Source organism: Chamaea fasciata, unplaced genomic scaffold, assembly GCF_029207755.1.
Source record: "Chamaea fasciata isolate MVZ Bird 193981 ecotype frontalis unplaced genomic scaffold, bChaFas1.0.hap1 SCAF_297, whole genome shotgun sequence".
Taxonomy (NCBI): domain Eukaryota; kingdom Metazoa; phylum Chordata; class Aves; order Passeriformes; family Sylviidae; genus Chamaea; species Chamaea fasciata.
This window is the reverse complement of record NW_027094382.1, coordinates 25,689-40,343: the sequence shown is the minus strand read 5'-3', so window position 1 is coordinate 40,343 and position 14,655 is coordinate 25,689. Positions and strand designations below refer to the sequence as shown.

The following is a 14,655-nucleotide window of genomic DNA, read 5'->3' as shown; positions in this document are numbered from 1 at the left end:
ATTCACTTTTGGAAGTTTTGGGTTGATCTTTCTTGTCTTGTGACTCTGTCTTGCTTGCCAAAATCAAACTGAAGGTGCAGTGCAGATTTAAATGGAAAGAGAACATGCCTTTAAAATGAGTTAATGATAAAAGCTGACATTTAATGTCCCAACCCCCGTGTTAATGACACTTTCTAGTAAAGGCTAGAAAGCCTTGATGATGGACTGCTTAAACAGCTATGTGCAGAGCAAAATATTGTGTGCTGTGCACTTGAAGAGGGATCAAAAACCTGCATTTTTTAATGCAGTTCAGGTTGCCATTTTTCCGAGAGAATGGACCCGTTCTCCTGAAGGATTAGCCCAGGTTTAAGGCTTTGAGCTCTGTGTTTCTGTGCTCAGGTAGCCATTCTCCCAGCACTGTGGTTCTCATTGCGAAGTTGATCTAGATGACATCAGGTTTTGATTTTTGGTGGGGGAAGAAATAGCAAGGGAAGAGCAAAAGGAACAACTTGATTTTGATGCTAAGACCAGAGAGACTGTAAAGATGGGAGTGAGGAAAGCAAACACGCTTTTCTTTCTTTGCTGTTGGTTACAGAAAAAAGCTGTCTTGATTTTGGGGGTTTTTTTGTTTGGTTGGTTGGGTTTTTTGGTTTTTGGTTTTGGTCTTTATTTTGTTTGGTTTTGTTTTTTTCTCCTGGCTTTCAGTTAATGACTTAGGTAAACCTCAGTCTCAATGTCGTCCCTAGCTAAAATACTTGGAATAACTGTGGGATAACCAGATCTAAAACATGTCTTAAGAGAGCAATGGAAGGCATTAGGAAATAAATAATCTAGAAGTGGGAATGAAAAATGTTAATTCTGGGATGCTGGGGTAATGACAGCAGGCAAGTTATAAAATGAACTGAAAAATCTTTTGTATTTTAGACTTGTTTCATTGAGTACTTGGAATTTGATCACTGGCTGAAGAATGCACTGGTTTCTCTTTTGGGTAGATGATTTGCAGTATAAGACCATGTGTGATGAATGATGGTCAGAGGTGGAGGGAGGACTAGGTCAAAGGATAATCAATGACAGGAATGAAGAAAAGGACAAAACCAACAAGCATAACTATTGAAAGGATATGATGCTATAAGCTTGGATCTAAGGCATTACTTTGCTAAGTTCTATTAATATTTATTTTGTTAAGCACACAATAAACACCATTTGTAGGAACCATTCTCATTATGGTAAAGGATCTATTTTTCATTCCTTAATAAGATTAGTTCTGTTTCCTCTCCTTTTCTCTATTGCTGTGCTTTGATTCTGGCATTTTTGCACTTGAAACGACTTCAGTTAAAGGGCAACGAAGGATTTTTTAACCTTTCTAAAGATCATGACAGTGTCCCACAATTAATTTTAGTAACTAATAATAATATTGCATGTATCCAGTGGAAATGAAAAGGTTGCATTGTGATTTTTGTGTAGCATGAGGTGATGTTGAAAACAGCAGTTGGAATACAGTTTGCAAAAGCAAAACTGTATCTTAGAACTGTCAAACAATATAGAATTCCTTAAATATCTTTATCCTGTATAAAGTTAAGGTGTGGTATTCAGTGAAGTTAGTGGAAATTGGAGGGATTTGCTACTGTACAATCTCGTGCCTATTGCAATTAGAAGAATAATGAGATTTTAGTAAATCAAAACGTAGTTTTCATTTAGTTTGGACTTGGATATGTAAATTACTCATGTTGAAAAAAAAATGGATTAGAGATTGTAAATGTTTAGAAGCTGAAGTATATTCCCTGCTTTGGCTATAAATAAGGAATATCATACACAAAATGAATTATTCTGAACGCCCGTTGGAGGCCTTCGGAGTTAACCTTACAGGGCTCATGGTATCAAAACTGGGAGGAACTATCCTGTATCTTTTCTCTTAATTATTGTTCGTTAGAACTTTTATTATTATGGATTACTCAAATAATCCACAGGAATAATAGAATAGGCATGATGATAGGATGATATGGCAGTATTTTTTTTTGATAATTATTCTATTATGCTCCATGACTTGAGAAAGGAAAATATTTAAATTATCAATCATATTCTTGAACTAAATCTTGATATCAGTACGGAAGGCTACACATGATTTCAAATGTATGACCTTTGACTGTGTGTTTAAAATACGTTAATTATAAGTACATAAAAATATTCCAAAGACAATAACCATGGTAATTGTAGTTAATGAATTCAGTCTTTTGGAGTGGATAAATTAAGCAAGCAGAGAAAAACTAATGAGGAAGCATTCACAGAATGCAGAAATTGTGCCTAATGCGATGTAAACAATTATAGGCCCTATCCTTTATCTACTTTATAATGTTAAATAAGGCAAAAAGTTAAACCCAAGCATGTTAATAGAGCACAAAATTCATCTAATTAAATATTCTGAAGATAAATTATAAGGTGGGTTCAGTGGCACTCAAACTGGCACCAAGCAAACTAATAACAAGGCCAAAACCTCTGGGGAGAGTAGTGAAAGGTCCCAAGGTTTTTTGTGGAGAGTTACAATGAAAAGTGTGTTTACAAACTTAAGTCTCATGTTGGCAGCTGCTCTAATTCTCTAGACTCCATCCATTTCCCCAGTGCAGTGTTTTGGTGGACACATGGTTATCATCTAAATAATCTTGGACTTCCTCCTAATTGTTCTGACTTTTTTTTCTGTGTGAGAGAGACAATTCTGGGCCAGGCATTGTTCCCCTTGCTCTGGTTTTCATGGCTCTGCTCTAGTACTTTTATGTGGTGTCCACTATACTCAGAAGATCAGGGAAATGTCTTCTTTTTGGCAGTATTTCCTAAATTGAATGTCTATCATATATTGGTCAGGCAGACCTGGAATTTTTAAGACAGGATAACCCACTTGGTTTGCCTAGTAGCTTGGAAGATAATAAACGTGATGAACAAATCTCCAGTAACTCTAAATGGAGTTACCTGGATATACTAACTCTAAATGGAGTTACCTGGATATACTGAGATGAGAACAAGTCCGAGGAGTTCAAGAAGAGACTGTAAGAAAAGCTCTTGAATGTTGACCTCTTAGATGTTGATGTGAAATGAGGAGACAGGGGAAGGAGGCAGCTCTTAGGAACAGAATTATTCCTTTTTTCCTCTATATGCCTGTTTAAGTACTGCCTTCCCTTAGGGGGATAACTCAAGCAAACACCTGTTGGATGCCATTGTGTTTTCATGGATGATTTAAGGATCGCTGCCCATTTCTAGTGATCCTGTTTGGAAGTGATTTAAAATGTGCAGTAGTGTAGGCGGAAAGTCAAGCTAGAGCTGCTGTGACAGTGCTTCCATCATCTGTCAGCATCCTGAGTGTTGTGAGCTAAACCTGAAATTTGATTTGAACTGCCTGATATCTGCCAAGGGGCAGGATATCATTGCTAGAGAGAAATCCTCTCATCTTCCGTGACTACATCCCCAGTCAGATGTAAGAACAGTTTGGTATCCAGAGGTGAATGGCACTGGACCTTTACAAGGCACAGAAATCATCCATATCCCCATCCTTTTAAGGAAAAGGATTCTGAGCAGAGGGCCCTTTGACTCTGCAGCAGAAACTGTTTGGAAAAACTTGCTTTAATAATAAGATTCTGACTGAAGACTTTTGCAGAGGATGTTTTGTTTATGGAAATGGTCAAGTGGTTGTTCTGGTATTTGGACAGCAGGTTACAAAAAGAGGAAAACTAATGAAAAGTTCAGAAGCCAAAGCTGGAGAGAGGTTCAGAGTAACCCAAAATTGCCATCCAAGATTCTGGGGAGGAGGGTTGTAATCTTTCTGAAATATTACTGTGCATGTACTCCTTAACTAATACATTGGGTGTGTTAGACCAAACCAGACAATTAATTTTTAACACAGAAGGACTTTGAGGACAACTCTGACACCCAGAGGAAAGAAAAGGCTTTATGGAAAGTTTCCATCTTCGAATCACTGCTAAAGTAGAAGTGCTGTTTTGTTAGTGGAAAATATCAGTGAAATTTAAAATAATGGTGTATTCCTGAGAGGTGTCACTACAGTAAATCCCCTTTGTGGAATAGTTAAGTCACAATTGAAATTTGGTGCTGTGCAGTAGTCCATTGTTCTGGTACTTAAACTCTTTAGGGAACAGTCCCCATGAGGGGTAATGATTTGCTGGTGGCCAAGAAATGTATTTTCTGTATGATCCAGGTGGAGAAGTAAAGGAAGAAATGCTGTGAAATAGACACATTTTTTGTACACCTGAAAAGAGACTTGGATGTGATATGCAGGCAGATATCAGCTTTAAATTAGATGTAGTCAATGTTAATGGTATTAACATACAGATCTTTATCAGCAGAGGTGTTTACAGGCTTCTTCTATTTTCCTGTCCATTTGCTTCAGTGTAGCAGTGTGAGATCAAAGCCCAAGGCTTTGCAGACTGGCTCCTCATTTGTGCCCCTGGGTGTGTGATCATTGTTTGATACAGGAAACAGGCAGACCTGAGAAATAGTGAGAATTCCAGCACAGGCGCTCCTGCTGCATGTGCTGATACATCCGTTGTATGGGATGGAGACTGCCCACTTGGTTTGAGGATTTGCTTCCAAGCACCTTATTTCTCTGAGATGGTGTTATTTTCTATGTATATGTGCCTCTATGGCTATAGCTGCAAAGAGTTTAGTCTGAATAGTATTCATAGGTTTGATTGTTTCCTGCTCTCTCTGACTTTGTGGTGCACAAGTCAACCTAAATGTCTCAATAATGAATTATTGCTGGGTAATTAATCAGCTTCCCCTGCTTTAGACAGTTGCCTCCTAGAACTTACCATAATTCACCTCCATCAGCCAAGACATACAGACATTAATTGCCTCATAATATTGTCAGGAAGATGTCAGGTAGTACTGACAGGGTGTGAGTGCATCTCATTGATCTAAGCAAAATTTGTTAGTATTTTGCCCCTAATCTCATTCTACACATTTATCTTGCCAGTGCCATGAGCTGGACTGAGGACACATCATCAGGGTGCAGTCAGGAGCAGTCTGTCCAAATGAACAGTGATTTCAGATTTGCAATGGGAAGTGAGTAATTCCCCAGCAGGTAAGTCACAAAACCAGTTACTGACAGCTGGGATAGTGGAAATTCTCCTTGCAGTGGCCTTGTTTTAAGCACCAAGATGAAAATATAATGCATGCTTAGAAGGTGCAAACAATGTCTACTCTCATTTCATACAGTGAAATTTGCTCAGCTTCATCTTGGAGCACTGGAGATATTTTAGTATTTCAAAGTGTATCAAACTATTTGCCCAGTATTTGGAAAAGCTACTCAGATTTAATGGAAATGTTTCTATTTCAGACCCAAACCACTTTGATATTTGTTAATTTTATTAGTGTATTGAAGTTCATTGACACTGGAAAAAGTGATCCTGTTCCTTCAATTAATAATACCACAGTAATTGCCTTTTTATTAATCTTTATTTGGATGCCTCCCTGTCCCTATGGAACAATGGGGTTGAAGATGCCGTGAGGTAGAACACTGGAAGGAAAAAGCCAGGCTAAATATTCCTTGAAATAAATAGGCCTCTTTTCCTTGACTTCAAAGAAAAAAAAAACCTAATTAAATACATTTGAGGGGAAGAGGAAAAAAAATGAGAACCTTTGATTTGAACACACTTTGGAGCAGAGCATGGAGAGATAGGAGAATGATCTCTGTGAGATGAATAAGTTGCCTCTCCTGCTGCATTTGTTTTGGGGGTGGGTGACTCATTTCTTGAGGATTCTGTTTTTAAAAGTTGGATTTGACTTGGTTGATATTCCTTTCAGCATCTAGATTTTCTATTTGGGCATGTATTTTCCACGTTGACTTTAATGATCATAGTGTCAAAAAGTCAATATGCTGTTGTAGAAGTAAGAAGTTTTCCTGAGTACTTGATTCCAGGGAGGAGAAATAGAAGAAAATAAGTAAATACTGTTGCAGTTTGTCTATTTAAAAGCTCTATTTAATATATTTTTTACCGTGTTGATTGCTGAGTTTAATCAGAGTCCGAATAGATTTCAAACCTTCTCTCCAGTTTTAGGAAGCTTGAAGATGGCAATTTCAAGATTACCTTATCTTGTTGGCGTGGTTTCTTTCTAGGAAGGCTAAATGGTACATCAGAATCTACTTTGTTGTTCCAGAAGCATCAGTACTTCATGGTATTGTGGAAAAGTTCAAGTCATTACCGTGCCAACCCGTCACAGTTAATTTTTTGGCAAAATGAATCCATAACAACACATGGTTTCAATCGATTTCTTATGCAGATTCTGCAGTAGATGTGCAGATCTGTTGATTAGCTCAGCCTGTTGGAAGTGTGGGGTCTGCCCCATTTGTTGTCCTTGGGGACAATCATGGCTGGGTTATTTCTGTGGGCCTCTCAGCTCACAAGGAAATGCCCTTCAGCTCTTACCATGACTCAGATCAGCATGAGGAACATCATGACATTATAGTTATTTTTTTTAAAATGTTTTTCATGTATTTGTCAACTTGTACTGGTGCTGCATAAATTCATTAGGAGTCTTTATGGAGTGCTGAGCACGGTTGTGGTAAATGAGTTTTGCAGGTGTGGATTGGTGGAATTGCAGTTTGCCCTGCAGTGTGTTTTAGTCTCCTTTGTGAGTGTTTCCCCACCCCTCACCAGGCTGTAATATGTATAAGTGCCTAAGTGAGCAGTTATTTACCTGTGGCAAGTCTGTTGTACCTAAACTCAGGAAACTGTACACCTCCTGGTCCTATTTACCTTGATCTTATTCCATAAAATATTCCTGCTGATAATCTGTGCAGCTCAGAGGCACTGAAAGATGATCTGCAAAAAGAGGGAATACTTGCTCTGAACTCTATGGAGGCCCTCAGGAGTCATTCTGATTGATGTCTAGGGATTTCACAAGGATTTGACATGCTTGATCTTGAGCTTGTAATTAATTGTCAGAGTTGCTATCAGCTTTAGAAATGGGTTTCTACTAACTGGCCAAAAAAAGCAATATTGGGCTTTGAAACTGTTGCCGTTTATGTGTGAAATCAATTGCACCAAGTGCATGTTGTTTTCATGAGTAACAAAAAGGATCCTGTTCTGTAATGTCATCGCATTTGTTAGAAAATGTTAGCACCTCTCATTTCACAAGGCTTTTTTTTTTTTTTTTTTGTATACGGCAAGGATGCATTAAATTTAGTCATGTGCAGAAAGAAATCTGCAACTGGATACTCCTTGTAAAGGCTCTAGATATGTGTGATTTCTCTGTATTTTAACATTTATTTGAATACAATAGATGAAGCTGGTCAGATGATGAAAGGGCTCTTTGGCTATTGAAAGTCCTCTTGCCACCGCATCTCTCCTACTGTCAGTGTATGCCTGCTAGTTAATAATAGCTTGAAACTGGTATAGTTTCAAGCTATTTTTTCGCCATTTCCCTCTTGGTTGCAATAAAAAGAACAGGTTCTATTAGGGGAGCCTTTCTTCCTGCAAGTAAATCGATGTTTAGTGAAGAGAAAATGCATGGCAGTGGTGGAAACTTAGCAGAGCTTCCTGCTCCTGCTGCACTGCTCATCATCCCATTTATCCATGGGGAAGTAGGGCAGTGTCTCTCTTTAGGATATCATGACCTGACTCGGGGAGATTTACCTGGTGGTCCCACCCCAGAATGGTCCATAGGAAGCCTGGCAGGCTGCCAATTTCTTGCTTAGACCGAGGAATCTAAGGGGCTAAAACCAGGAGAATATGTTCTGCCTGTGTTATGTGATAGACATGAGCAATGTGTTATCACAGAGATGTGACATGGACCTTGTTAGGCCCAGCAGATGTTTTAGTCCTGGCTCTCCTACTCTGAATGTGAGAGCTGGAAACATGCTGGTAGTGTAGTGCACATCCTCAGAGGATGGAAGGTAATTTGACAGCTCACTTTAACCCTCTTCAATAATGTTGACTCTTCTGGCATCGATTTGTTGAGAATGTGGCTTCTCATGTGGAAAACTGAGACTTTTTGTAGTAAAAATAAGGATTTCTTTTCCTGATTTGGTTTTCTTTTTTTTCCTGGCTTAGGTTAGAAGAGAGAAATATTTGAATGTAGCATTAACGTGTTTAATTTCTAAGCTTTATTTGGAGACTTTGAAATAGTGAAAATACGTAAGCATTATTGAAGGAATAAAGTGTTCTTGTTTGATGCATTCGACTGTTCTTTTCTTTCTGAAAATCTGTGTTTTTAGAGATACCAGGCAGTACTTTTTCCTTTAGCAGTACCAGAGTCCTGCTGTCTGTCTCAAGAGAAGCCAAAAAAGGTCAGATAAGAACTGTTTAGATAAGATAGGTGGCATTTCTGTCAGTTCTCAATAGCCGGTGAATCAGATGAGGAGCTGCACAAAACTGAAAACAAACAAGTAATGTTGCTCTGTCCCTGTCCCCCAAGTCCAAAAAATCCTCTCAATGCCCTCAAGCTGCTGTCTTAGTGAAGGGAATCTTTTCTCTTGAGTGCAAATTTAGAAAATGTTTTGTTGTACTGGTTATGTTAATTAAAGCGATGTTTGTTTTACAAGACAGCGATTCAGAGGGCTGTCCTGCTCTGCATAATTACCTGTCACAGCAAAGAGAATATATTAAGATGGGAAACTGAGATTGGTGTAAAATTCTGTCTTATCTGCAAGGTATATCAGCAGTGTATTTCATAGAGCTTGATTGTATCCAAGATTCCAGGGGGCTCCTGGTGTCAGGTGAGAATCTTTCTTTATGGAAAGCACTTGCTCTTTTCCTATTGTTATTGGTGAGCTAAAAATACTATTTTTTGTTGCTTCTTGTAGCAAACCAAGTGCGAAATGTGAGCTGTAACAGCACTGCCTAAGCCTCTCTGGCAGCCTCATGCAGTAGCCTGCTTTTAATATTGGTTGGTAAGATGACAGCACTTTGCTGCCAGTCTGTGAGGTATCCATGTAACGTGGGTTATCTTTGCTCAGGTGCCTGGAGACTTGTTCTTACAAGAGATACAAACAATGCATTTGAGAATTGGGCACATCTGGGACATTTTATCTTGCTCTTGGAGAAAAAGATCAAATGCTCCACAGCCTGTTTCTCTTAAATAGCAGAAAATCCCAGCATGGATTGAAGATTTGACCCCCATTAAAATACATCAGATCTAACATAGCTGTGTGGTTTTAGCTGTGTACATAAATACATAACTGCAGATGAATATTTAAGCACTCCTAGTGTAAATAGAAATACGCAGATGCACATGCTAGGCATACTCATGCATGCCTACAGCTGCAGAGAAAATGTACAGCAGGCAAAGGACTTTCGGATACAATGAAATGAATGGCTTTATTAAGATCTTAGTTCCTCATTAAAAAATACTGAGAAGTAGAACTTGTATGAAAGACTAAAGCTGGGATTTCAAATTAATGTGTATGATAGTCAATATGAACTCAATTCTGAAATGTAAGAGTGTCTATGGAGATCTGTTGAACTGTGTTCATATATATCACTGTTTCTTCTTGTCCCAAGTTTTTTTTTTTTTTTAATTTGGGTTTGCCATTGTGCAGTTTTAGGAAGGTTAATATTTAGTGCAATTTAGAAGTCCTAAAGAAAGCAATTGTTTTAATACAAGACATTTCTCCCATTGTTTTAAGAGGAAAAAATGATCGTGTGTCAATGGTATGGACTCTTATTCTCCTGCTTCAGTATTCAATTATTTTGATTCTTCTAAATTTTCAGCATCATGTGCATATGAAATTGGCCTCTTAAGTGATAGATATTTTTTGAAGGTTTGCTCAATTGTGCTTTCAGATTTTTCATTCACCTTCTGTTGGCTTGGCTGGGTCTGCATACACAAGTGCATGAACTGAACTATCATTAGCAAGTGGTGGTTCAGTTTTTCCTCTTCTACTCTTTGTGGCCTCTAAGTTTTTCTTGTCTGCTGTCTTTGCAAACCAGTTTTTCTGCAGGGTCACTTTAAATCACTCGGTGTAACAAACCTGAGTATGACAAATGTGTGCATTAGGGAATGTGTCTTGCTTGTTGTGGCCATCAAAATAGGTTTCACATGGTAGAAATTTGATAGTATATCTACAGTTCTCAAATCTTGCTTTTGCCAGTGTCCTTGAGTTCAGTTTTTTAACAGTCACGATGAGCTACTGACTAGCTGGCATTGAAAAAATTTGACTTTATCCTCAGGGGCCACTGTAGGCTTTGTTCTGATAAATACTTGTCCAAACATCCCCATTATTTTTTCTTCAAGACAGAAAAATGTGACACAGGGTGCTGTGCCTGTTATCTCCCACCTAGACTTGTTTGGTTGTGTTTTTTTGGTTGTTTGTTTTTGTTTTTTTTCTTTGAGAGAAACTTCAACCTTTTTATTCATTGGCCTGGTAAATACTTTATCAATGTATTAAGGTCCTTTAATTAGTGTGGATTTTTTTAAAAGCTTAAAATAAAAATCAGGGAAATATTCTAGTTGTATGATTTACATGGTTGGTTCTACTCCAGAAGAAAGCTTAATTGTTGAAATATTTCTGAGTTCCTGTGTTCTGATTTCTTGAGTAGTCTGTGCTAAGTCTTGAGCAGAAACTTGCAGAAGAGCTGCAGGATTGAAGGAGAGCAGAAGTGCCACAAAGTAAAGTTCTCCTGGGAAATCTTATGGAGGTTAAGCAAGTGCAGCAGGATTTGAGCAATGCTGCTTAGTCCATTTGTTCATGTGTGGATGCCAGGGTGGAGGAGACTGGAACTGGGAGCCAAGATCGCTTAGAGGTGTGTCTGTGAGAGAAGCCAACTGCAATCTGCTGGTTTCTGGTGACTTTAGAGGTACCTGTCCAGTGTTAGTCCTGTCTCGTACTGAAGCAAACTATTGATCACCTGGCCAAAAATGTTGCGGCTTTAAAGAACTTCCCCAAACTTTAGGGAATAGTGAGACTGTCATTAAGAAAGAGATATAATTCCAAGCACTTTCTCTTGGTTTTAAATGCTGACTTCATGGGGTTTTTCCCTAAGAGTAGGAGAGCTTCATGTAAGTCTTGAAACTGCTGGTGGTTGATAGGCTTTTATTTATTTAATCAGGGCAGTGCATGTTACAGAACTGACAGCAAAGGGATCAGGACTGGAAATATTTTTTCTAGACATCAACATGCTGCTGTGCTGTTGGGAGAAAGTGGAGATTGCTTTGCCAGCACCATCTGGGAGCCTCTGCTTGGCTGTATGGTAGGCAGACCTTTTGTGAATCAGAGGAGAATTGCCTTTGGAATAAAGCCTCTTGGTGGCAGGTTTTTTTAATCTGCTGCACTGACAGAATTGCTCCATCTTGTCCTCTTAATGCAAGCGAGTGTGCCAAATCTGACTGAAGGGATCTGTATCCAGGAGAGAAGGAAATGGTGATGCCTCTGAAAGGTGCTTGCCTTCTTTTGCGAGACAAAATAAACTTTTGGTGGCTTTGTGGGGCTGCAGCCGGCGCTCTTGGGTTATATATTCTTCTTATATAAATGTAGTACACACTTTAAATTTATTGTTGGAGGAAAGAATAGAAATGTTGGCTGTGACTTGCAGAGGCAAACAGCGTATGCTGTGTGTATAATTGTCAATTTCCTTAAAAATAATGTTTCAGAGTCTGTTGCTCCTCAAGATGGTGGCAGAGATACCGGAGTGCCCCTGGTGGGCTTCAGGGGTGGAGGGATGGATACAGTGTTTGCCTGTGGAAAAGGTGGGGTGGCAAATATATCGAGTTGTATGAAATAGCATTTACAGAACTTGCAAATAAGAGCTTCAACTGTTGAAGCTTCCTGCCCTGAAGTGTTTGTGATTTAGTCTCTCCTCTCTGAAGAGCACTTACGTAGGTTTTTTTTTTTCCTGTGTGGGGCAAGGTGGAGAAGAAAGAAGCGGGTATGAAGAGAGCAAATTGAACAGCCAATACTGCCAACAACCAGTAACATCTTCAAAGTTTACCTGCAGCTTGTAAATTAAAAATGCCAAGTCTTCCTTGTGCTGAAGTGAAGCACGCAGCCACCAAACATACACCTGGTGACTGCAAGGAGAGATGGCAGACATTTTAACTGGTACCTTTTTCCAGTGGTCTTGAATTAATATACTTCCTTGAATGATCCAGGAGTATTTGTACACAAGTCCTGATGGCCATCTGCAGTTGCTTAAAGTATTTCCAGTGTTTTTCTTTACTGCAGCTCCAAGTTGGTTGGAACCAGTATTCTATCTGCCTTTGGAAAAAATGTAGTAGATTCCAGCAGAAATTAAATTTCTCTATGGAAATACGAGTGAGGAAATTGAGGCTTGAAAACACTCCCATTCAATTGTGATTGAAGTTCAGTCACAATTTGAGCAATGAGCAACACCCTGGAACGTTCACATCTAAGTAGCATCTGATCTTGTAGGGCTTGGTAACGTGTTAGGGAAGATTTGAGTGGAATCTAGGTATTTTTGGGCAGTGACATTATTCTGAGGGAGTTTTGGATTCTCTTAGGCACCAGTAGTACCCTAGTACAGCTCCTGCAGGCAGTGGTCTTGTTTCAAATACATCAGAACTTCATTTGCTTTACTGAATATGGAGCAATGTGGTATGAGAAGTGGGTGCAGTTTGAAATAGAATTCCCGTATTTGTGGAATTTAGGTGTTACGCTGGGGAAGAGCCACCAAAAGAACTGTTAGACAAACAATGAAAATAGGCAATAAGGTGTGGATTTTTGATGTAGCTTGTCTCCCTGTTGAGCTAAAGAAATATTTCCAGATAATGTAGAAAGGGGCGATGATCTTGCGGCTGAACTACTCTGCCTGCAACAGCCTTCAGGGCACAGTGCTGAGCCAGATCATCAGTGCCATTTTGTAGCCTTTGTCTGATAATCCAGGTTTCTTCTTTTCAAGGGATTGCTGAAGAAAGCGTGCCTGAATTCCTTTAAATATTTGTGGTGACCAGTAGTTAAACAGGAGAGTGCGCACTTACAGACGTGTCAGTTGGAAAACTCCATATTAAGGAAGCTGAAAATGACTTTAAATACAAGTATGGAACTTGGATGTTGACAGAAGTGCTGTAAAAACCATTAAATGTTGGGAGCGTTTAGAAGACATGAAGGCATCAGGGGTAAGTAAGGAGCAGTGGGAAATGTCCCTGTGGCTCGTGAGAGCCTTGTGAATGGGCAGGAGTGTTTAGAGCATGACTGAACATCAAGAATGATGGGAAGACATTGTATCCTGGGTGCTTTGTTTTAATAGCCACAAGAACACTATCAGTACTAAGGAAGTATTCAAGTGAAAGAACTACTGGAATAGTTTCAGAAAGTAATAGAACAGAGGATCTTGTAACCTTTCAAATCCTATTTTGTTGTATGACACTTCTTTGGATGGGAATGTTTTAAAATTGCTCTTAAGTACACAAAAATAACAAAACCTATCCAAACAAGCAAACTCCATGTACGTTTACAAAAAAAACCCCAAAAACCTATGAATAGAAGCCTCCCATCAAAGGGGTGAAAATATTAGGACGAAGAATTCCCCCATGTAGAATAGCATTTCCAGGAACAAGAAGTAATTGCTTAGAGCACCAAACAAATAATTTGTTTGTAGACAGAATCCAGAAATGCCGATCATTATGTGCTATATCTTTGAAACTGAGTGATATTTTCTTCTGATCATTAAAAGCATATACACAAGCTATTTATACAGCTGGTACTAATGACTTAAACTTGTGATCAGTCACACTTTTCCTTGGCAGTGTATCTAGTTTAAGGATAAATGAGTACAGGTGGGTGCAGAGTTAGAGCTGAAGAAGCAGAGCATTAGTAAGTGTTCGGCTGATCTTGATTGAGCCACAGTCAAGAGTAAAAGACCCCTATGAGCAATTACAGACATATTGTTTCATAATTTATAATCACTCAATTGATTCTAATTTGATGGACAGCTACTCTGACAACTTGTGTTTTGCTTTTCTCATTTCATTTTCTGGTTTATCTAACTCTGAATTAAAAAAAGAAGCACGATGCCAGGCAGAGGGAGTTGGGCACAAAGGAATGGCCCTTAGAAAAGGGAAACTGAACTCACCTGCCTAGGTGCCTTATGTCAGTTTGTAGGAGGTCTTTGGCCCTCAAAGGGAAGCCAGGCTTCCAGCTTGTGGCAGCTTGCATCTGAAAGGAATCCTGATTCATTCGGGGTTGTAGGTGGCCGAGGCCGAGTGCCCGGCAAAGGGAGTTAGGCACAAAGGATGGCCTGTTTCCAAGGGTAAGTAAAGTCAGCTGCCCAGGTGCCTGATGTCAGTTTGTAGGAGGCCCTTGCCCCTCCAAGGGAAGCTAGTCTTCCTGTTCTAGGAAGCTTGCATCTGGAAGAAATCCTGTTCCGTTCGGGATTGTAGGTGGCAGAACCACGATGCCGGCACAAAGAGTTGGGCACAACGATGGCCTGTTTCCAGGGGTAAGTAAAGTCAGCTGCCCAGGTGCCTGATGTCAGTTTGTAGGAGGCCTTTGGCCCTCCAAGGGAAGCTAGTCTTCCTGTTCGAGGCAGCTTGCATCTGGAAGAAATCCTGTTCCGTTCAGGATTGTAGGTGGCAGAGGCCAGGTGCCAGGCACAGGGAGTTGGGCACAAAGGATGGCCCTTAGAAAAAGAAAATGAAGTCAGCTGCCCAGGTGCCTGATGTCAGTTTGCAAGAGGCCTTTGTCCCTCCAAGGGAAGCCAGGAGAGACAGTTTGTGGCG

The 14,655-nt window shown here is 39.6% G+C and overlaps 1 long non-coding RNA gene across 2 annotated transcripts in view; it reads left to right on the top strand.

Moving 5' to 3' along the window:
• The window catches only part of LOC136305160 (uncharacterized), a 31,833-nt gene extending 19,791 nt beyond the window's left edge, over positions 1 to 12,042 (top strand). The window contains exons 2-3 of one of the 2 annotated variants that reach the window (XR_010725086.1): positions 4,955 to 5,062; positions 11,828 to 12,042. This is a non-coding gene — a long non-coding RNA (uncharacterized lncRNA). Of the gene's footprint in view, positions 1 to 4,954; positions 5,063 to 6,097; positions 7,418 to 11,827 lie in introns of those variants that run through there. The other variant, XR_010725085.1, reaches the window with a different exon arrangement.
• The last annotated feature ends 2,613 nt before the right edge of the window (positions 12,043 to 14,655 follow it).